This window comes from Bidens hawaiensis, unplaced genomic scaffold (assembly GCF_021521415.1).
Source record: "Bidens hawaiensis isolate Kalapana, Puna unplaced genomic scaffold, B.hawaiensis_p1.1 tig00022914_1, whole genome shotgun sequence".
In the NCBI taxonomy this organism is placed as follows: domain Eukaryota; kingdom Viridiplantae; phylum Streptophyta; class Magnoliopsida; order Asterales; family Asteraceae; genus Bidens; species Bidens hawaiensis.
In genome coordinates this window covers 332,848-356,137 of record NW_027493588.1, presented here as the reverse complement: position 1 = coordinate 356,137, position 23,290 = coordinate 332,848, and the positions used below count along the sequence as shown (strand labels likewise).

General features: G+C 33.6%; 1 pseudogene; it reads right to left on the bottom strand.

The window, feature by feature from the left end:
* Positions 1 to 1,671: 1,671 nt before the first annotated feature.
* On the bottom strand, positions 1,672 to 22,791 carry LOC143566593 (cytochrome P450 CYP72A219-like; annotated as a pseudogene).
* Positions 22,792 to 23,290: the final 499 nt, after the last annotated feature.

Below are 23,290 nucleotides of genomic sequence, written 5' to 3'. Positions count from 1 at the left end.
ATGAACATAGTTGAACAAAGGTAAACAAACATAAATGAACAAATATAAACAAATATAAATAAACACATTTAAATGAACACATACGAACAAATTAATATAAACCATTAAGTAAATGATTTATTCAATGTTTCATTCCAAAATAAATATAACCAAACATAAATTTATCGAAATATGTCCAAATATATTACAAACTTACATACAATAAATTAAATTAAAATTCAAACAATATATTTACAATATTAGAAATGACAAATGTAAAAAAAACACACACCGTAATATAGGAGCTAAAAGCGAATTCCTTATATCGACCTATAATCGTTAAATAATACATTTTTACTGTTTTTTAATCATTTATCCTACTCATAATAATTTAAAAAAATATAAAAAATATATATATAAATTAATAATGACAAATAAATCTTTATAGAACGTACCTGTTGTAATCCTCTTATCTAACAATAGTGAGAGCCGTTGGAAAAAAATCTAACAATATGAAGAGCGGAAAGCTACCTCTCATACAATGATACAAATCATATTCTGGAAGACCCTTGTTTTTTCTTCTCCTTCGCTCTTTCTCGGTAAGCCGTGTGGTAATTGGTTTTTTCTTCTTTTATGGTCTTTTTTTTTTGTTGTCAATTTTACATAAAGAATGCTTAATGATATTATAGTTTAATTTTAATTTTCTAATGTTACTAAATGATTTGTATGCATACATAATACAATTTTTTTTAAATTAAATAATATATTTCAGGATTTTACTCAATTTTTCAGTTATGAATTTAAAAAACTTTTGGTGATTTATGATTTTTCAATACCCTTTTAACTAATATGTATATATATCAAGTAGATTAGATAGTTGTGTATTATACGTATTGAATAAAGAAAATATTAAATGTTTAGCAATAAGGACTTTTTTTTAGAACGGTAGTAATAAGGACTTAGAAATTATAAAATCATATTTTGAAATAAAACATTATTGGAATTATGTATAAGTTATTGTAACACCTAACCCAACCATTTTTTTTATTAATAATTAATTTTGAATTCAATATTCAAAAAAATAAAATAAATAAAATATTTAAGAATTCTGTAAACAAAAGAAATCATGTATATAAATTAGCGTGGTTCAATTAAGGAATAGCGCTATCTGTTAGTCAAGGATGATTGGAAGGGGATGTGTATTGGTCTTTCGGCAAGAATGTGTAGCAGTTGTTACTGGATGTTGGAGATTGCTAACAAAAAAGGATAACGTGTGCTTGTTATTGAGAAATTTTATAACAAAGACTTTGATAGCGTGCGTTTTGTACTGAAGTGTTACAAAAAGTTTCTATCATATTTAAGTTGTAATCGTCTAGTTATTAGACAAAGGTTTATAAATGATAAGAGAGAAGTGTAGTTAAAGAGTTTTTCATTCTCGTTTCATTTCCATTTCATTACGGTGATAGTTAGTGAATAGTGTGATTAATAAAGTCTTAATTTGTCGGTGACTGATTTTTGTCTCAATTCTTTGATCTCTTGTTCTTTGGTGTTCAAGTTATTCCGTTTTATTATTTCAACAAAGACTGATTACAAGTTATACATGATTATACGAAATTAACATATGTCACTCCAATTTTTGTATATGTATAACAACATATATCTAAAACTAAACTAGAATATGTGATAAATTTCCTAAAGTTTGTGTATAATTAAATGAGCGCCAAACTGAGGTTGAAGAGTAGCCATAGTGTGCGGAGCATGCGAGTACGATGGAGAAAGCTCAAAAAAAAAAGCGTTGCAGAATCATTGCAAGAGCTATTTTCGCTTCCATCATAGCAAAATTCTGGCCAATACATTTGTGCGGTCCACTTCCAAATGGGAGGTGCACAGCTTGTCCATTTGTAGCCTTTGAAACACCATTGGAAAATCTCTTAGGAACTTGTTCACATCGTCGCCCCACATATCTTTATCATGATGCAAAGTCAATATGTTTATTTGGATAAGGGTTCCAGCTGGCAAGGTTAAGTTACCTAATTTGGTATCTTCATGTATTAGCCGTCTAAGTAAAGCTGCCGGTGAATATAGCCTAAGAACCTCATTGAAGACAATGTTCATCTGCAAAATGTGATCAAGATACATATAACATCAACTTAGAACTACAAGATATTCGACAAGGATTAAGTAAACATAGACCAGCTCCCTTGCCAGTCGCAAACATACCCCCCCCCCCCCTCCACATTTGTTTGCCCGAAAGAAATGAACGAGCGATGCTCCCTCTCTCTTCTCCTCTCACATCCTTGCAATTATACATAAACTAGGAAAGGGAATAAATTGTCATAACTTATCTCTTTCATTGTTTATCTCTATTATTTGCTCATACCCGTATGTTTTCAAGGATTTCACTCACCCTCTATGCCGGAGTATGTGCCACCCTGGCTTTAAGCGGAATACGCCCGGGTGTAACGTACAGATCATTCATAAGCTCGTAACGCTATTAAAGCGACATTAATTATATTTAATTCATTTCATATCATCAAAAATACACACATTGTTCATAAATAAAAGAAAATAAGAACACTTCATCGAAAAAGTAAAACAAGTTCTTTATTTCTAATACCTTAAGGCAAACTAATTATCTTCGTCCTTAGCACACCATTGATTCAACCTGTAACACGTTGAAAATAATATATTTTGTCAACAATTAAATTGGTGAGTTTTTATAAGTTTTTGCGTATACATATATATAGGAAACTCGCGATTCAACGATCATCATGCAATAAGTATTCAAGCGTAAAGTAAATGAAATCAAATAGTGGCATCCTCCCATTCATTTAGCCGAAGCCATTGAAGTCGGGGAAACGAGAACCACCTTACGTAAACAACCGGAGTCGTAACGTTAGACGGCGCGAGTACGTCTCGTCGGACCCTCCCACTATGTGTATGTGTTTGCGTTTGCGTAACTTTCACCATAAAAACAATAAACATGTTGCAAGCAGGTTCACGTATAATCATAAACAATATGCACGAATAATATTAACATGTACGATATAAGCGAATCGGTTTGTAAACAATCACATAACTAACGAAAGAAAAACTTGTGACTTGCTACCCCAAAAATATCATAAAACGTTAAAATAGGGTTATGAAGAACTCACATGAAATGCGGAATACGGTAACGAGAAGACGGTTAAGATTAGAGCAAACAAGTTGGTCTCGCGAGAAGTCCCAAAAGTTTGTCCTAATTATTAAGGTATAAACAAAATAAATATCTAACAAAAGAAAAGAAAAAAAATGAATCCTTGAGCGAGAAGTAACATTGCTAAAACCTATAATGATTAACAAGACATAAGTTCCCTTGCGACTTTCGTACAAGAATTGTAATGTTTGTCATAAAATATTTCACACATTTTCGGTTCGAACCTTATAACTTGACAGTATATGACATATCAAAATTTCAAAATGCCTAATTACTTATTTAATTAGTAGATAATATTAATTTTATTATATATGTGCAATTAAAAAAATGTATCTTCAAAGCTGATAATGATACGAAATATTTATTATCAAATCAGTTTCTTCCTTTACTTTTTCATCTCTTTTTCTTTAAATAATAAAATAATAATAAATAAATAAATAATCAAATAAATACAAGGGATATAGTACCACATGTTATCTATATTTCAAATTCATTTTAAAAACATTAACATATTAAAATTGTTAATTATACTATTCATATAAAAGAAATACACAAACTGTTATAGTTTTGGAAAACGTTTACAGATTGATGTTCATGTTTCAGTTTAGAACCCAAATAAGCCGCCACAAATTTCATTTGCAAAACTTCATTTTTAATAATTACAGATTGCTTATAGATGCTTAGGGTACTTGATCGAAATATAAAAACGAGATACTGTAATCACTTACTTCGAATGCTGCTTGTTCAACTATGGTGGACCTCGTTGGAAATGAGGATGGCGGCGGCGTCGGTCAATAAAGATACAGAGAAACGATTTCGAGTGAAGGGATAGATAGATTTGTGATTAAGGTGCGTCCGTAAATGAGTACGCGGGTCGGTTTATAAAGTATGAACTGCGTGCACTAGAGATTTGGTAGCTCCGTGATTTCTGGTCGGGATTTGGGACTCAAATTGGAAGGTTTTTGACTACGTACAACGCGTAATATTAATTGCATAATTATTGGCACGATTCCAACGGTGCAATCAATTTAATGTTTCGGTTGTTATTTGGGTGCTGAAAGTTCACCAAAAATAAACAAGGAAGTCGCCGGATTTTTAGTCGTCAAGTCTTGATTATGAACTGGAAGTAAAAGGTGTTTTGAAAATATTACACTTAGCCCCCCTTAGCTTTAGACAACTTTGCAACAATTTTCAAATTCATAAAACTATATATATATTACAAATTTTATTAAATATATATATATATTACAAATTTTATTAAACCAACGCCCTGCTTGCGGTGCGCACATATAATGTATATATGTGTGAACCCTTGGGTGGGGAAAAGTAAAATTGCACTAATTTTGACGTTATTTTACTAATCACGTGAAAATAACGTTAAAAGTGGCGGAAGGTTAATCAGGCATCATGTGGTGGCGTTGATAGCCGAAAGACAAGGGCACATGCACCAATCAGCCGGTGTCCCGATGATTGAGTGTTATGTGTCTTATGTCCAAGGCTTGATTCAAAACTACTATCGAGCCGGGGGTCTCACCGGAAGCAGCCTCTCTATCCCTATGGGATAGAGGTAAGGCTGTCTACATCTTACCTTCCTCAGACCCTACCATAGCATTGCTATTGGTGGGATATACTGAGTACGACGATTATATATATTTTTTTTATTAAACCACTATCAATTCAATAAATAAACTTCTTACACCGCATAACGATTTCAATAATTAATAACATTAAATTTTATAATTCTAAAAAAAATATCATGTCGGGTTTCCGGTTTTAAAAGTAACGAATGTTACAGAGTAGCCTCTCTTTCTTTCTCCAACACCCCATATCTCTCTCTCTCTCTTGTAGACAAATAAAAAATTTCTTCCACCTCACTAGAGATGGAGATAGTCTTATAATACTAGAAACTTACAACTTTGAGATGTTAAAGCCATCAATATCTGGTATTTTATTGCTGAAAACATGTAAACTTCATTTCTAGTGAGTGCCTGCCATTCCGAGTGTTGACCTGATAAAATCATTGTCCAAACAAGCATATTTCTGGAGGTCTCAGCCCTGCAAAGTAAAAAAGTTTGCATTATTCAATGACTTCTTCGAAGCTTATTCCTGAATTGCTATTCCCATGTTGCTTAATTTCTGTGTAACTGGAATCCAGAAGTATGTCTAATAGATCATCATGGCTAGCTTCCCCGTCTTTCATCGCAACCACACGTTTATTGATTATGCTAGTTATTAAACCCTTAACTTCATGCTCTATCTCTTTCGTCCTTTTATTGTTTTTTGTTGGCAAATATCTATCAATTTTTTCCAATTAGAAAAACAAAATCCAAAAGTTTAAACCTCTTAAGTAGTTTTGAAACTAACTTATATACCTTGATCCTGGAATGTAAACTGAACTAGTAGCCGTTACAACTAGTTCTGTTAGTTCTCTTTGAAGTTCAAATATCTTTCTTCCTTCTTTAAAACTACTACCGAACACTGTACGTGAAATTACATCACTTGAAAAAGTTTGAAGATAAGGCCAAACGTCAACTTCACATAATTTTTCTGTGTTTACTAATTCTTCCCATTTTTCAATCATCTCACTGCAACTCACAGAGAATGCAGGTATCATATGCTGCAAAAAAATGATAATAAACTAAGGTACATCTTGTAACAAAAGGAGAAAAAGCAAGTGTAAGAAAAACCTTTCTCCATATGGAAGGCTGGATTGATGATTTTTCTGTGTTTGACCCATTGATCACCTTCAGCATCGAGTAACCCTTTAGCTAGTAACCTTATTAATGGATTTCCTCCTCTTGGCTTTTGAAATTTGTTATAATTAGCCAAGACCTCTCGTATCATGGTAGGCTCCGATATATGCACCATAAGTTTTGTTCCCATCCATGTAAAACAACTCTTACCTATTTAATCAAGAGAGGATATCAAAATTCAAAATACCATGCACACATCTATCTATTCTAAGACCAAACCCAATGCAATGCATTTAGCTTGCATTTGTGACATGGATGATGAGTTGGAGGAGAGAGAGAAGAGAGAGAGTGTTGAAAAATCCTTGGCTAAGTGCATGCATTTGGAATGTTGTGATGGAGGATGAGAGAGGAAATAATGAAAGAGAATGTGTGAAAGGAAAGAAAAGTGGTATAGCAGATGATGTGGCATGCAGTTACATATTTTGCATTGGTGATGGTATAATAAATTAAAATAATTGTGAACACTTGTCATCTTTTAGTTAATTCTCATATTTTTTTCATTTCAAACTAAGATCTTAATTGACCCTAATATATTTAATAGATCAGTAATTATTCATTTTCCTTTTATACTTTATTTACATTATATCTATACATTTTTATACAAATAAATGTTAACATATTATTTTACTATATATTCCAAAATACTTGATGAAATCCAAAAATCAACAACAAAACATGTTTGTCAAAGATTGAAAAAATATAGTTTTAAATGTTATCATTAACATATTGTACTATGTATATTGTAGAAGATTGTAAAAAAAAAATCAAAACTCGAATATTCTTTCATTTTACAAAGTAATTTTTTAATCATTAAATTATAAATATATGCTTAAAAGTCTATCCATTTTTTTAAAATCAATCAATTTATCTGTTATTATTATTGTAATTATTATTATTGTAAATGGTCATATAAATTATAAATATATGCTTTAAATATATCAATTTATTTTTGGTTAATTTAGTAAACTATATATATGAAAATGTACTGATAGAATATGCCAATCACTTTCAGACAACAAAGTTTATCATATTTAATTTCTTAGTTTTTTTTATCAAAGATTGTTTCGGGTTTTTTGTAGAACTTAAAATTTGATTTTTATGGGTCAAAAGTTGGTAAATAGATTGCTTGGTACAAGTTAATTACATTTAGATCAAAATTTGTTACGGGTCAAAAATGGGAAATTTAAGTATTTTTAAAAGTTTGAGAATGCAAATAGATTTATCATCAAATTTGTTATAGGTTCAAAGTGTTGGCTTGAAAATGACAAGCGGGTGAAGGTTAGAATTTTAAACATGATTCGGGTTTCAAAATTACTTTCAAGGGCATTTTTGGAAATAATCAAAAGGTCGGGATTTGGCAAATTGACTATTTTTCCCTTGACTGTTATAATTTAAAAAAAGATTTCGAACACTTTTGACATGTCACCCTCAGACCTATCAATGCTTCTAACTTTTATCAAATTTGACATATTTGTGTAAGTATTAACTTTTTCTTCAATGGTGGTTAGAACGTTGTATGGAAAGCATGTCATGCAAAACTATCTTCAAATGAAGCAAAATATTCACAAAATTAACATGTTATTAAATGTTGTCATTATGACAAAGTCGAGAAGCCCCCTGAAACTTATCAAAATCTTTATATGGCGTAGCTCAAAAACGTAGTTATCGAAGAACATCCGTTATTACAATTTAATGTTCTCCTTTCCTTTGATTGGTGGTAAATTGATAAATATATCAATAAAGGTAACACTTATTCTGTATTTAGGTTGAGGGGTTAGAACTACTATTGTATGAGAAGTCTTATTCCTGAAATTGGTTAATAATCAAAGTTCTTTCAATTATACATATATGACACTGAGAATGAAACTTTCAATAGAAATAGCATTCTCGGGTACGTTTTTGCACGTCATTTTTTTATTAAGTTCATTTAAACAAAATCATTTTGTGATATAAATAAAATTAATTTATGTACACATAGTATAGATACAAGCATAGATGTAATACATTTTTCATGTATGTTATGTAATTACTTGTTTTATTTGTAATTTTATAATTTGGATCATCCCGTGTATAACACGGGCTTTAAACCTAGTATATTATAGACACGTGTACGATAAAAATATATAGTAATCCAAAGAAATGTTAGTTATGAAATAAAAATTAATAATAATAATAATAATATTTGGTAGTAATATACGTTCTACTTTCTTTTCTCAATTCCATTCAGCCGTATGTAACCAGTTTTGTTTGCTTTTGTTTTTTTGTTTTGTTTTTTTTTTTGATCTTAACTAGAAGTTAGAACTGCATTAGGTCTCCTTTGAACGAATTCGACATGGTATGACAGCCTTAGATTATGGTTTCTTCTTTTATATCACTCCACAAATCTCTTTGTGCTTTTTGTCATTGGATCATGGGTAGCTGTCGGCCGACTTCCCCATCTTCCCTCCGGTGTGACGACTTTATTTCTCTTGTTATCTCTCACGTACTACTTCATAGTCGTCAGTTCTCTTGCTATCTTTGTAGCTTCTTTCACTTTGCTGTAATATTGCACAATCATAGCTCCTTCACAATCATAGATACTCTGCTACAATAGTAGATCGTGCTATATAGCCCTTATGTCGTGCCTCTTGTTGTCAACGCACGTTATGCCCTTAGTTCTATGTTGCATTTGCTCCATCGATCTAAATATCCGTTGTCCTCTCTCTCTGACGGCGATGCGCGATATTGTGCGAATTCAATCCGTTTTTTTATTAGTTTAAAAGTCTGATTATTTCAACTTGTGTGCTAATAAAGGATTTTTTTTAGCGGCACCTAATCTATTCCTATATATTACTGCTTCTAGGATCATCAAAGCTTCACACTTCATAATTGGAACCCTTCTCTTTAGTTTGGAAAAATACACCATTTGATAGCCTATGTTCGGTGTTTATGAATTTTCTTTCATTTTCATACAATTATATTCTACAAAATTTACTAAATTTATATATTTACAGTTATCAAGTTGTACAATATGCATTAAAAGTGTTGTGTATAATGAGTTGTACAATGTGCATCAAATTGTTATGCATAATCAAATAATAAATATTTAATAATAAAATATTAAATTAACCCCAACACTTTTCAACTTTCAAACTTTAGTCCCCAATACTTTTCATATTTTACAATATTTTGTTTAAAGTTTCGGTATAAATTTTGCAAGTGTAGTTAAACATTCTTACATCTATTTTCCCCGATTATTGGCCAAGTTGCAAAGCGCTTTACAACTTGGCTAATAATGCAACTTTGTTGAACATAAAGGTTGCATCATATAATGCAACTTTTTTCATAAAAAGTTGCAACATTATATTAAATTTGCAACCTTTTATTTAAAAGTTGCAAGTTTAAAAAACATTGCAACCTTTTTACATGAAAAGTTGCAAATTTTATTAAAATTTATAACTTTTGTTAAAAAAGATTGCATTGTGAAAGTTAAATAATATTTTATATAATAGTATAGTGAATAATATTTTACATAATAGTATAGTGATATTTAAATAATATATACTAAAGCACATATCTCAAATTTAAGACCAAATAAAAAAATAGTAGTTGTTTACAAAACCCTGGCCTCGAACACGCGTAGGTGCTAAGATAGAAGACAAATTAAACTATTGGGCCAGAAGCAAATTTATGGCAACTTCTTATAATAATAACTTCAGTTTGCTTGACTTAATAAAAAAACAAAGCTAATTCAATACAAACATTCGTAGAAGCCGTAGCTCAATTGATGAAGAACTATAATTCATTCGAAACATAAGTCGATGTTTCTTCTTCCTAATCTACAGTGCGGCTAATAGATTTTCTCTTTCTCCCTATTTCTCTTTGATTAATTGCTTTTACATGTTCATCAATCAATGGTGTTCTGCTTGTGTGATACGTACCCTGTTCTACTATGTGGCCATGAGTGCGTGAAGTAGAGAAAGTGGGTTATTTGATTTCTTGCATTTTTCTCATGTTTAGTTGCTTTGAGCAAGTAGTGGGTAGTTTATTTACTTTTTTTTTAATAGTCAAAGAATCCTTTAAATTGGCTATTGGTTAATTTATCATATTCTAGATAAACTCGTCTTTTGATCCGAGAAAAACTCTCACCTAAGGTCAATGCCCGAGAAACACTCACCCGAAGGCACGACAGTGTGGTGAGGAATAACCCGTTCAGTTCAAAGATTCAACTAGTGACCTCATCTACTCACCTAATCTCTCATCATCACCCGGTACCACCAAAACTGATGACAGAATTCGAACATGGGTCACATAAATCACCAAGCCTCTCATTTATCACTCTACTATCAACTGTTGGCACTTATTTACTTAAATACATTTTGCTTTTTGATCATTAATGAATATGATCCATATACATAATGTCAGCATTATCAGATTGTGAATAGCCCATTTTGAGCATTTTTTAATTTTATTTTCATGTTAAAATGTCATTAAGTAAATCAGGGTCGCCCCCATAATGGTTAAAAATTTGGACTGAAAACGAGAAAAATTTGAACCGTTGTTAAAAGTTAAAATTTTATTCCGCTTAGACAGTTAAATGCTTAAATTGGCCTATTGGTTATAATTTGGGTCGCGCAAACAATTTTTTATATAGAAATTTGTTTAAATGAATTGAGTAATCGACTTTAAACATTAAGAATAGATATATTATATATATATATATAAATAAAAAAAATCAAGCCTAAGGGGTAATCGAGTCGAGGACACCCCCCCCCAAGCCGGCTCTAAATTTAATATTATAAATGATAAATTTAACTCATTCAGAAAAAGGTAATCCGTTATCATTACAAACTAGCACTTTACTCGTCCGGTGGACGGGAACATCAACGCGAGAATGTGATGAATGCATTAATAGAATACTATCTTTCTAATAATATATTTAATAAAATAACGACAAACTATCTTTCTTTGCACTTGAACGAAAAAGCGTAGCTCATCTTACTTATGTGTAAAAAAGACCGACTTCATTAAAAGGAACAAAAAAATGATGACGTCAATCACTTCCGATTTCCTTCACACTTTGAGACCTAATTTTATAACAATCCCTAGAACCCAATCACCAATCTGCATTGCTTGATGCTTGAATTAGAATGAATCTAACGTCTTCAAACCATAAAAATATAGATAAGAAACGTATGCAATAGACAGATTTCCCCACACAGTTGACAAACCAATATATACCGGAGTTTTTCGACCACAAAAATCATACATGGAAATTGCTTCATGATTTAAACTCATATAATTATTCAGCTACAACCATAATCAAATGTCATAACTAAATTAATCATTGCATGAACATGAGAAGTGTTCCATTTCTAAGAGAATAAACTCTTGACAGAAGCCAAATTGCAAATGATAAAATAAAATAACATTTTAATAAACCCACAAATACCCCATATAAGTTAGCAAACAACTCACCAACATCAAACACGAACTCCTAATTAATAATTATTTAAATGATAAAAAGCTTCAAGCATCTAAAATTTCATTATTATCCCCAATCTTGGGTGACAACATCGTCAATACTCGATAACAGAAGAAACATGAGAAACAATCGGAGAATATTTATACACACCTAAAATAGCTACCTCATTATTGAAAATGAAACACACCCTTCTTTCTGTATAACCATTGGTTGCATTTCTTAACCTGTTTAGTAGTCCCCCTGTATGAAAGCGTTCAAACGGTTGAGCTCTTCTATGTGTTCACTCACCATAACACGAACCACATCACCTATAGCAGCCATGCCCTACATTCCCGTGATTATCGGCAAATACACAAGAAGTTATTAAGATCAGCCACATTATTAGAGGGGTCAAAACATATAGGTTAGGTGGGTTGGTGTAACGGGCCAAATGGGTTTGGTTCAAAACATGTGTATATTAAGTGTGGATTGAGTGGGCCCAAAACACGATTATGTCAACTTTAAAAGATACGCATGAAAAGAGAATTTATCATGATTATTATAACAATATATACTCAAGGAAACATATACATATTAATACTACAGCTAAACATAATCCTGAACAAAGCACAAAAGAATTTGCACAATTAGAGTTATAGTTTCAATTCTAAGAAGAGGGAAAAAAGTTTAATCAATTCATTGCAAAAAAAAAAAAAAAAAAAGACATAGTCAACTACAGAATTTCTTGTATTTTAACACAATCATCAATCATAGAGAAAATGCATACTTGTCATATTGCTAAATGCTACTTACAATTTAGAACATACATAAGAGGATTTCAAGTTTCAAGTAAAGGAGAAAACGAAAACACAACTTACAAAACAAAATGGATCAATCAGCAGACAAGCAGCAAAAGCAAGCTGTTGGCGACAACTTCAAGCTGCAGGTGGCCATGTTCGCAAAACAACTTGATTTCATGTTTTTGAGCAAAGAATCTTGTGTAGAAGCTGCAGTTGGCCACATTCCTCATCCCGTAAACTAAAAACCCAAACATGATATCATAATATCATGACAAACCTCAAAGCTTAAAATACACTTTAGTTAGATTGGTAAAGAAAATATTTAGAAAATAAGCCTTTGGAGTATAGTGAGAGATCCATTTGAACCAACAAACCACTTCTCAGTTTCTTGAACATTGGACAGTATTGACCTTTTCAGGTGACCCGAATGATGGCACCCTCTGGCATATGAGAACAGTCATTGCTTCCGGAAGTTGATGTATTGTAAATGCAGAAACTTTAGGCTTCAAAAATAAATTATTTATAATAATAATAATACATTTTCAAATACAAATAGTTTCAACCCAATAGAGTAAGAAATTGAATTGACGGAGACATTGACAGGTCTTCGCTCTTCAGTGACTGTATGTCTGTATCCTGCATACATTTTTATCAACTTATCATCAATATAATTGAAACTATTATGCCATTTTTGGTGTTTTGTAGACAGAATATGATATCCTATAACGTTAAAAAAATGTAAATTCAATAGATGAAGTAAAAGAAATCACTATAAATTAAAAGAATTACCCTTGTCCGTAGTTTCCTAACCGTACATTCTTGAACAATTTGTTTATTTGAAAGCTGTGCACATATATAAATTAGAAGGAATAATGGTATTAAGGTAATACAAAAACTATTTTAGCAAGTAGTAAAAGTCAAACTCATATCTTTCAAATGAAGAGGTCGCCATTTCTACCCATTTGTTATGGTAGTAATTTGTTTTTTACTTATAGATAATGCACTAATGGATCAGCCAACCCGTTTTGATCAATTATAAAACCTGCCCGGCCAGCCAATCTTGCAACTTCTAGTAAAATGCAATTAAATTTATCAATACTAATCATACACAAAAGTAATATTTTACCATAATCTTTCACAAACTTGGATAAGTCTGCTTCTTTTGTCAACAGTCAATGCATTGTCTGCTGCACAAGCATTACCAACCACTTCTTTAATCTCGGGAACAGTTTCAAGCGCAGCATCAAGTTCCTATAAAAGATCACAAGTATGGGTGTGCATAAAATGGGTCTGACCCATGAAACCCGCGAAACCCATGAACCCTAGCCGTGAATTTTAAATAAAACGGGTCACGGTTCCTAACTTTCTTTCCAAATGATTCCGGTCCGGTTTCAGGTCACAAGCGTATGAGCATGTTATAACACATCACACATTAAAAAAAATTAAACTGACAGGTGGCCCGTTAAGAAGCAGAGCACAATAGGCTAGCCAAGCAAAGTTGTGTAACGTGTCAAAACATGTTTGGGTCGAAAAGGGACTGTTTTTAGTCCCATTTTTTTATAATAGTTACTATTTATGTTAAATATTTGATTAAAAACTATGTTTTATAATAATATTCTAAACCATGTTGAAGTATACGAATTTAAACCCATGTCGAAGTTAACGGGGAGTGTTTGCGGGCTGACCCGAACATGACCTGTCTAACCTGAAGATTTTTTTATTTGTTATTGTTTTTGACATATTGATACTTTAAGTTTACATTATATTCTAATCATAATTTTTTTTGTCAATTTCCATTTTAGTTTTATATTTAGGCATAAGATAGCCAACTAATTTATTTGATTACATAAAACATATTATTAAAAAATAAAATAAAAATAATAGGGCCAACCCGCGAACTCACTTGGTTGACCTGAAAACATGTTTAGCTAAATGGGTTCGCGGGCTCGATCCAAAATTGACCCCATCTCGTTTATACCAACTAACCATAAAATTTCGTGTTAGGTTCGTGCCGTGTCATATATCTGCACCCCTACTTCTCGATACCTTAAATTATAACAGAAAGATAAAACTTAAAAAGGGAGCATGTAAAATAGAATTGGAATGTGAGACAACCTTTCCTTGTTGATGACCCTTAAATACAGTTTGACCAGATTAACTATAACTGTTTACTACAGATGTTGTCAGATAAAGACTCCATCTTACCTACAAATTTTAAAAAATAATTGGTTAATAGACCATCATTTATATGCAGAACCTATGACTTCTAGTAGAAAACAACCGAGACCTGGAAGCAATCGCAGCACGAATCCATGAATCACAAATTCCATATTCTTTAACTCTGCAAAGAAGCAACAACATTTCAATTAATCATGAAAAGTAAAATCATTCAAGATCATGAACACGAACACGATCACGATCACGATCACAACTTACAAGTATGCAACATATACATTGGCGTCATGAAATATATTGATATAGAAATGGAACAACTCGGGCTGACATCTCCACATAAAAAAACGTTAAAAAAGAACCTCACAATTAAAAACTGTATATTAAACATGTCACTATAATTCAGTTCAAATAAACACCTTACTCTGAGGCCTCAGCAGCAAGCAAATGCTCTTTGGTCATAGTTGAGACTTGAGACGACTCCAAGTGTCCTTGCAGCGTGAGTGGCACTAACCCTAGTTTTTAGAGCATTGGGCTTCTGTAATAATGATCTGATCCTAGAAAACACCTACATTTGCAACATATAATAATTTGAACAAATACCAACTTTACAAGTAAGATACAATCAAAACCAAAAAAAAAAACACAAATGAAAGGAGCTTTACATGTAATAGTTGAAGAATGATAATCAAATACATAATGAGAAGTGTGGAAAATGGAGATAATACCTAGCTCATTGGGTAAAGTTACATTGGTTGAAAAGAATGTAAGCATCTGGTATAATAGCATACATGGTACCCAAACTCTCAACATAAGTTCAGCATCTCCTTCAAAATAAGTATTATAACTCTATCAGTTCAACAAAATCTGTGTTTTAATTAAAAACATTAAAATGCACAAACTTATTAACCACAAACAAAAAATAATTAAATCATAGCATAAAACTAATGACAAGATTTTACCTTATGATTGTTATTGCAAGAGCAGTGATGGAATCTTCCTCTTGGCATATTAGGCACTCAATCAACCACTCGTCATATGAATAATACTTGTTTTCTAACATGGTAAATTCATATACAAGCAAAGCTGTCTTCCCATAACTCTGTGTATATACAACACCCCACTGCTATCATCCAAATCACCAAAACCTTGCACAAACTTAATAGAAAACAAAAAAAAGAATTCAACTATACATTATATGGAGACGAAAAAAAGTTCAAATGAGGGCGGGTTAATGTGCATGCCATTATGGGAATGAATCAGAAACTTGATTCGTTTTGCTTTGTGATACAAGAATTAAAAGATGAAGGTTTAGACGGGAAAATCAGGACTGAAAAGCAGGGGATGGTGAATCTGTTTGCTCAACTTTCTGATTATATTCTTATTAGACGGTTCAAATCAAATTCTTTTAATCCTTATCGAACGGCCAATATTCAATCTTGGTTCTTATCGGACGGTTCAGATCAAATTCCACTCTATGATAACCTATTATATATAATGGTAATATTAAACAATTTATTATATATATATATATAAAGGAAACACGTGAGTGTACTTTTGGTACAATTAAATAGGAATTATCCATAACTCGTATTTCAATGCTAGTTACGCATGCATAAATGTCGGTTACGCACATTTCGAAGCCAAAAGGTGCACTTCACTAGGCTCTGCTGTGCACTTAACTCGTTGATCCGCACGAGTAACAGGCATCAATTACGAATACAACGTTCATTACACGCATTCTTGTTTCGGTTACGCGCATGCATTTTAGTATCGGTTACACGCATTCTAGTGTCGGTCACTAGGCTATGGTGTGGGCGTAACCGTGAATAGTTGTTAATGACTTAAGTACCCTCCAGTCAATAACGCTATTTGAACATTGAACATCAATAATCCAGGGTGATCTATAGTAATCATACATCACCATCTAATGTAATTCACATAATAACCTTGAATGGTTGTTAATGACCTTAAGTGATGATCCTTAGATGTATATTCATCTTAAAAAAAGTTAGAAAAAACAAAATCAATGGCCTTGATTAACCAAAAATAACTCACATTGTTCTATAGATACCAAGATTAACCAGAATGGCCAAAAATGACTGCCGTTGATTCTAATTGACCTAATACAGCATCAATGACCGTAATTGACCATTAAAAAGCCTATCCAACATCAATAACCCTATTTGACAAGTTTTGACCCTAACATGCCATGAATAACTATAATTGGTTATTAATGACCACGTTAGCCTTAACTAAGCATCAGCTACCCTAATTGAACATCAATTAACTTTAAGTGATAAGTAATTATTAAATTAACCTGATGGAGTATCATGACCTTATTTTAACCATCAGCAAGCCTATACAAGCATCAATATATGTATTTGATCACCTTTGGCCATAACCGACCGTCAACTACCGAAATTGGTTGTTAATGACTCCGAGCACTATCATTAACTTATATATATATATATATGGTTTGGATCAAATACAAATGAAATTAACGTGCTAAACGTGAGAATCAAGTAGAGTAATTATGTAATTACACCATAGAGTAATTACGTAATTAATTACTCTATGGTGTAATTACATAATTACTCTACTTGTATATATAATTACTCTACTTGATTCTCATGTTTAGCACGTTAATTTCATTTGTACGTTAACCCTTCCCTATATATATATAAACAATATTAATATCAAGTTATTATTTTATTCTAACAATAACAAATTTTAATTGAACTTTACAAAAGGGGTTTTTCCACGTTGTCTATTTTCCTCACTAATGGTGCTCTTGTTGAGTCAGACTTAAGCATCAAAATCAATATAAACGGTTGACATTTCTTCTTAATAAGATTCACTTGGGGTATTGGAGATGCTTCCAAATGTTGTCCAACTCTAAATCTATAATTGGTATTTTATTAATTTTATTGTTTTTTATTTTGTATTTTTTATAGAACGATGACTCTCTTGTATTTAGGCTACCGCATTCTTCGAATTTGGAGAGCCTCGATGCCTCACTCTAGCCAGACTATGTTGTCTTAACCGGGCCCACACTGGCTTTAGAGTTTGGCTTGGGCGTTTCCCCAGGAAACCATACCGCCGACTGCCACTTGGCAGTCGTTAAGCCACCACAAGAGTAGAAATCTCTGGCATAACACACGGCGGGACGAAAACCAAGTGAGCTTCGGGTTCGAACTGACAACCTTTACACAAGGCCTAGTTCAAATTCTTCATTGCCAAATACCCACCCAAAAATGACAAAGGTGGAATTCGAGCGGGGTCTCTACCGGAGAAATTGTATTTTATTAACTAAACAATAACTTTTAGTCATGAAAATAATGCTTCTTTTATTAACTAAACAATAAAATTCCCAAAAATGAAAAATAAAAAGTTCCTGCTCTTAATTTCCCTGTCAAAAAGTTACCGCCCCTTATAAAGTAGTACTAATCAATGTTTGTCTTTGATTTCCACGTGTCTCTCGATTTTCTTTTAACCGTCTCCACCCACTTCTCTGTTATCCCTATTTTTTTGTTTAACCATGATAAGTGTTTTGAGACTTGACTCTCATGATTCGTCTCTGGAAACGTCTATCTTCTGCTCAACATCAAATCTTCTCGATTCAGTCTTTTTGATTCAACGATTACACTCAATTATTAGGTTTGCTTGACTTTGGATATGTTTTCTCGATCGAACTAAACCCTTCTACTTAATTTTCTATTTCTTTGATGATGTGATAGTTTTCTTTTACATTAATTGTGGATTATTTGTTCATGTTACTACGTGCACACAAATTGTTCGAGTAAATGTCTATGAGATATCACCCTGCTTCAAGGCTTTAAAAAATTCCATTACAAATTATAAAACTATAAAGTATGTTGGTTAATGGTTATAGACTTCGATGTTGATTTTTGGTAATGGTTATCAGCTTACTACTTTGTTAATAACAAATAATCGAAGTTTTATATAATTTACTATAAAACGATTACAATAAAGTGGCAGGCAAACGGGCAACAAGCTGCGCCGCAACCCCCCTTTTGAACAGCAAAGCCAATCCTGCTAAAAACGAAGCTTTGAGACCTAGAAGCTGAAGAGGTTCCGTGTACGACGCGCTGAACCCTACTCAAAAATTTCACAGCCTCTGGAGCCAGAAAAGCAAATGTATCAAAGGCAAATGGTAGAAAGACATGTTGATTATCTAAACAAGCTTTCTCGTGTTTAACAACTTTGCCCGATTCAGCCTTCAACGCAGCCTGACCCACAACAAACCCACGGTCCCTGAGCCCAACAAGAGGAGACACTCCTGTAAGATCCACACAGGCGTGTTCCCCCCTGCCCACCCGAACACAAGAATATCAGCTGGTCGTAAAGTAGACCTCCCTTCAATAGGATCCGTGAGAAAGTTAACAGGGGCCTCCTTTTTAGCAGAAATCCCTGCCCGTTTAAGAACATCACACAGAACATCCCTAACCAGATCATGTCTGTATTTAAAGCCAGGCAATTCTTTGCAATGCACCGCATGGTCACCAAAAGAATCCAAACAGACCTTGCGACAAATTGGGCAAGGTTCATCCGTCGGGAACATAGGGATCATTAACCGGTACTTAAGGATAGCCCGATACTCCAAACCCGACATACGTTGGCCTAATCCTTCAATGGGGATAGCCGTTAGAAAATCCTGAGCCCGAGGAGCCCGAAGTCATTCAAACACCGCCTTTTGGCGAGGGGATAGATCAAACTTCACTTCTAAACTCTTGACGATTCCACTAAATAAGGCACTCGCCACAACATGTTGGGCTTTAGGGGGGGCGGTGTCCTTATTAGAGAACCCGCTAAGATCAAAATCTGGAAGTGAAGTACGTAAACGATCCATCGCACACCCATAATCAGAGTCCAACCTATGAATATCACAACCCCGAAGAATATGGTCTTGCAAACACCACGACTGTGCTCTCGAAGCCACAAAAGCATATGTAGATACATCCTCGGCCGAACAGAGACCCAACCCCCCATAACGGATCGGAAGTGACGCCAACCTCCATTGGAGATCCCCAAAGAACGGACCTCCACAAACCACGATGTCCTCAATCGCCCTTCGAAGACCATTGTCAAATATAGAAACAGCTTCCCCCACATACATAGGTTGGCATGTTCTCAAACCGAACAAAAGCTTGGCGACTCCCATACATGAGCGAAGCAAAAGAAGCTCGCATTGAGGATCCCGAAGTCTTGGGAGACAGCTCATCAGTTCCACAGCGCTAGATGCCCTTTTCATAGCCAAACTGCTGATAAACCCCGCATCCTGGCTTACAGCACCACCAAGGAGTTTCACGCCAAGCACCGGCCTTCCAATCCCGCAAGGGAACAACCCCTCCTGTGCCTTCACCCCATTGCATGTTGGCCAAAATAACTCTGTTTTCTTAACGTTTAATTCAAGACCCAAACGAGGCCCCTCAGACCTGATAATATCTAATGCTTTGTTAATGTTATTTAACAATCACTTAATCATGTGACTACAGGAGTGCAGGGTCATTCGATCATAATTTTTTTTCAACTATCTGCCAATTAAGATTTACTTCATGTGGTAAATTTTTAGGATTCATATTATTACATATAAATTCTAATGCTTTAGCCTGGTTTTTCTCATGGAGTCTTTAATTCAGGTAAAAGCAGTAAGCTAACAATATCTTATTTGTTTTATGTTTCTTCTATGAACATATAATAATCTTCCTATTTTATATACATAATGAGTTAGCTACTCGGTTTGCAATGTAGAACTTCAACGCAAAGATTTCTGATTTTGAGGCTGCAAAACCAACATATGGAGATTTATATTAGGAGATGATTATAGTTCCATTATATATACCACCATCCACTACAATCAAGTAAGTTTCTTTATTGTTTCTCCAAGTTTGTATCATTACTCGTTATTTCCATAGCCGTTGAAATCTAAATTAAACTTAATCAAATTCCACATAGTGTTTTTGGTAACACATTTAGACTGATAGATTTTTTTATTTGATAAAGCAATGTTTGTTGAGCCGTATATACAAATTATTTCTATAACTTTCTGAAAATGTTTTATTATGAGGCTTCATATTGTTCCTTTTTTATGTTGCTGGTTGTTGTTAATTGATACATAGGAATAAACAGGATGCCGAAATATATCACATTTATGGAACTATGGAAAGCTAGAATGGATGGATTAAATAGTAACCAAGCCAATTCTATAGTGTCTTTCTTACTTATAAGAGTATTTTTCAACACCATTAAAATTAATAACCATAGTTTTGGTCATAAAGGCACTCTCTTTAATGTAGATTCACCATAGTAAGCCGCACATCATGTAGTCTCATTCTTGACCCTTTTAAACTTTCTTTCATTGTTAAATATTTTATGTTTTGTGTAACGATACCTCTAACATAACAGTTCTTAAGTTTGTGTTGGGTCATTGTAGATTGACTCATCTCTCACTGCTCTTTTTGATTCGGGCACCTCTTTTACCTATCTCATAGCTATAGATATCAAAAATGAAGCCATATTTTTTTCATCTATGATTAAGTAATCAACTTAACAAATGTAAGTGCTAACTTCTTTTAAAAACGTTTCTATTTTAATGCATTTGTGCTGATAATTATCACACTAAACATTATGCAGCTTGGAGTTGTATACTATCTAACTGAATCAAGAGTGCAGAACTGAGCATTATCCAGTGCAGAACTGAGCTACTTGGATTATCATCTGTATAAATCTTTTCATCAGTCTATTATATGTTTAGCTTTATTGAACGCCATTATTAAATTGTTATTGGGATAATTTTCAACAAGCAAATAGTTTTGTTGGTTTGCTTGCTACTTTAATTTGAAAATATTTACTTATCATTTTGAAGGATCAAATGGAAAAAATACACACCTCAGAAGATGGAAGTCTGGTTGATTGCAATGAACAAGGAGCATGAAGTCTACCTTCGAGTTTATGGGAAAGGTGTTACGTACTAGAAGTGAGCCATGCTTACATGATTCCAGGAGGGCTTATGGAATCATTCAAATAGGGCCTTGAAGTTGTAACACAATTGATTGAAATGCTAAAAGAAATTGAAGAAGACCGTCAAAGGAACAAAGTTGAGCTAGAACAAAAGATGTTGACAGCCTACAAGCAAACTTTGAAGCTAAGATGTGGATATTATAGAAAAGCTGCCTACTAGAGCAGTTTAGGATATTAGAGACGGGTAGGAGCAAACTTGAGATTGGAAATATGTTAAACTGCAATATACGATTATCTAATATTTATCTTGTTATTATTATGTTGGTGTGATCAAGTTAGTATTGCATGTTAATAGAAAGTTCTGTACATCAAGCAATGAGCTACATAGTTGCATTTGCTTGTAAAAAAGTTGCATTTGTTAGAGCTAAAATCTTAAAAAAGTGTTGCGTTTAATTTAAAAAAAGGTTGCATTTTTTACTAAAAAGAAAATAATGGTTGCATTAGAGTGTAGCAAAGGTTGCATTTATGTGTTAGAAATATTGCATTTAAGTGTAAAAAAGTTGCATTAGCATGTCAAAAAGGTTGCATCCTACAAAGGTTGCAATTAAATAGTAAATGCAACTCTTTCAAAAAAGGTTGCATTATCTAACAAAAATGTTGCATTAGGTCTAATGCAACTTCACCTAACGCAGCCCTTGATAAAAGGTTGCATTAGACCTAATGCAACTTTTTAAAGGCCTAGTGCAACTTTTTACCGGTGTTGCAATAGCTTCATTTTCTTGTAGCGGCCCCCTTCAACACACGGGTTTGATAAAAACATTTTCATATTAGTTTTTTTTTATGGTTTTATGCCCTCGTCGTAACCGCGGGGGGTGGTTAGGGGGGGGGGAGGGCGGCTTAATACTAGTTATTAACTAATAAAGAATGGAATTTACTTTTAACATTTTTATTTCTATATTTTGTATGTAGTTACAATTTTTCAACAACAATTTTTATTTTTTACCTAAAAGTTAGAATACCACATAATATCACACTTTCAAGGAACTAAACTCACTAACACATTTGTGATAGCAAACACCTTACCGCTAAACTAATAGGTTATACCGTTATAGGATATGAACAGATATGAACTTGCATACATATAACAAATTTACATTAAAAGACACTGTAATAAAAATAAGAAAATCACATACCAAGAGTGGTGAGGGATTTGTGGAAGAAAGGCGAGACTCGAGGAACAATATCATGAGTTAGACTCATGGGTTGAGACCTGGCCTGGTTCGTCATCTCCGCCATATCTTTAAAATCTCCGAACATGAACTTATAAGGCGTACCCTCGAGCCCTTGATCTCTTAGAAACTTTTCGACCCGTTTTGGTTTTAACCACAACCAGCTCCATGCTCTCCATACATAAAACAAGACGACTGTTGCTGCTGCTACAAGAGCACAAGAAACTGCATCCATGGCTCGTGACTAGTACGTATAACAAGTGAAGAGGTAGGTCCCAGCAGAGCCCAGTTGGACCCGCAAGACTCACCTTAAACAGGGACGTCTGCGCAGAAAACAACTGGATCCGCAGGACCAACCATGCTCAGAGACGTGACGTCCTTACGCGCAGTATGCAAGCTGGTCCCGCAGGAAATGCCTCCCAATGGTAAAGGACTCCGCCTGTCCCCGCAGCCTCGGATACAAGCCATTAGGGAAGGCCACCCGCGCAGCAAGGCTACACGCACAAGGCACTTAGCTCTCAATCATTCAGTGTCACCTGAAGGAATGAGCGAAGCCGGGAACAATCCCGCACAAGGGTGGGAGGGGGAATACTCCCGCCCAAATAAGCCAGTCCGTACGATACGGGAAGATCTTCTGTACTGTACCTGACGAGGTATGGGAAAAAGATCTGACTAAAGATACGACAGCTTATGGACAACAGTATGGCGAGCAGCATGTTCCTACACTGTATGTC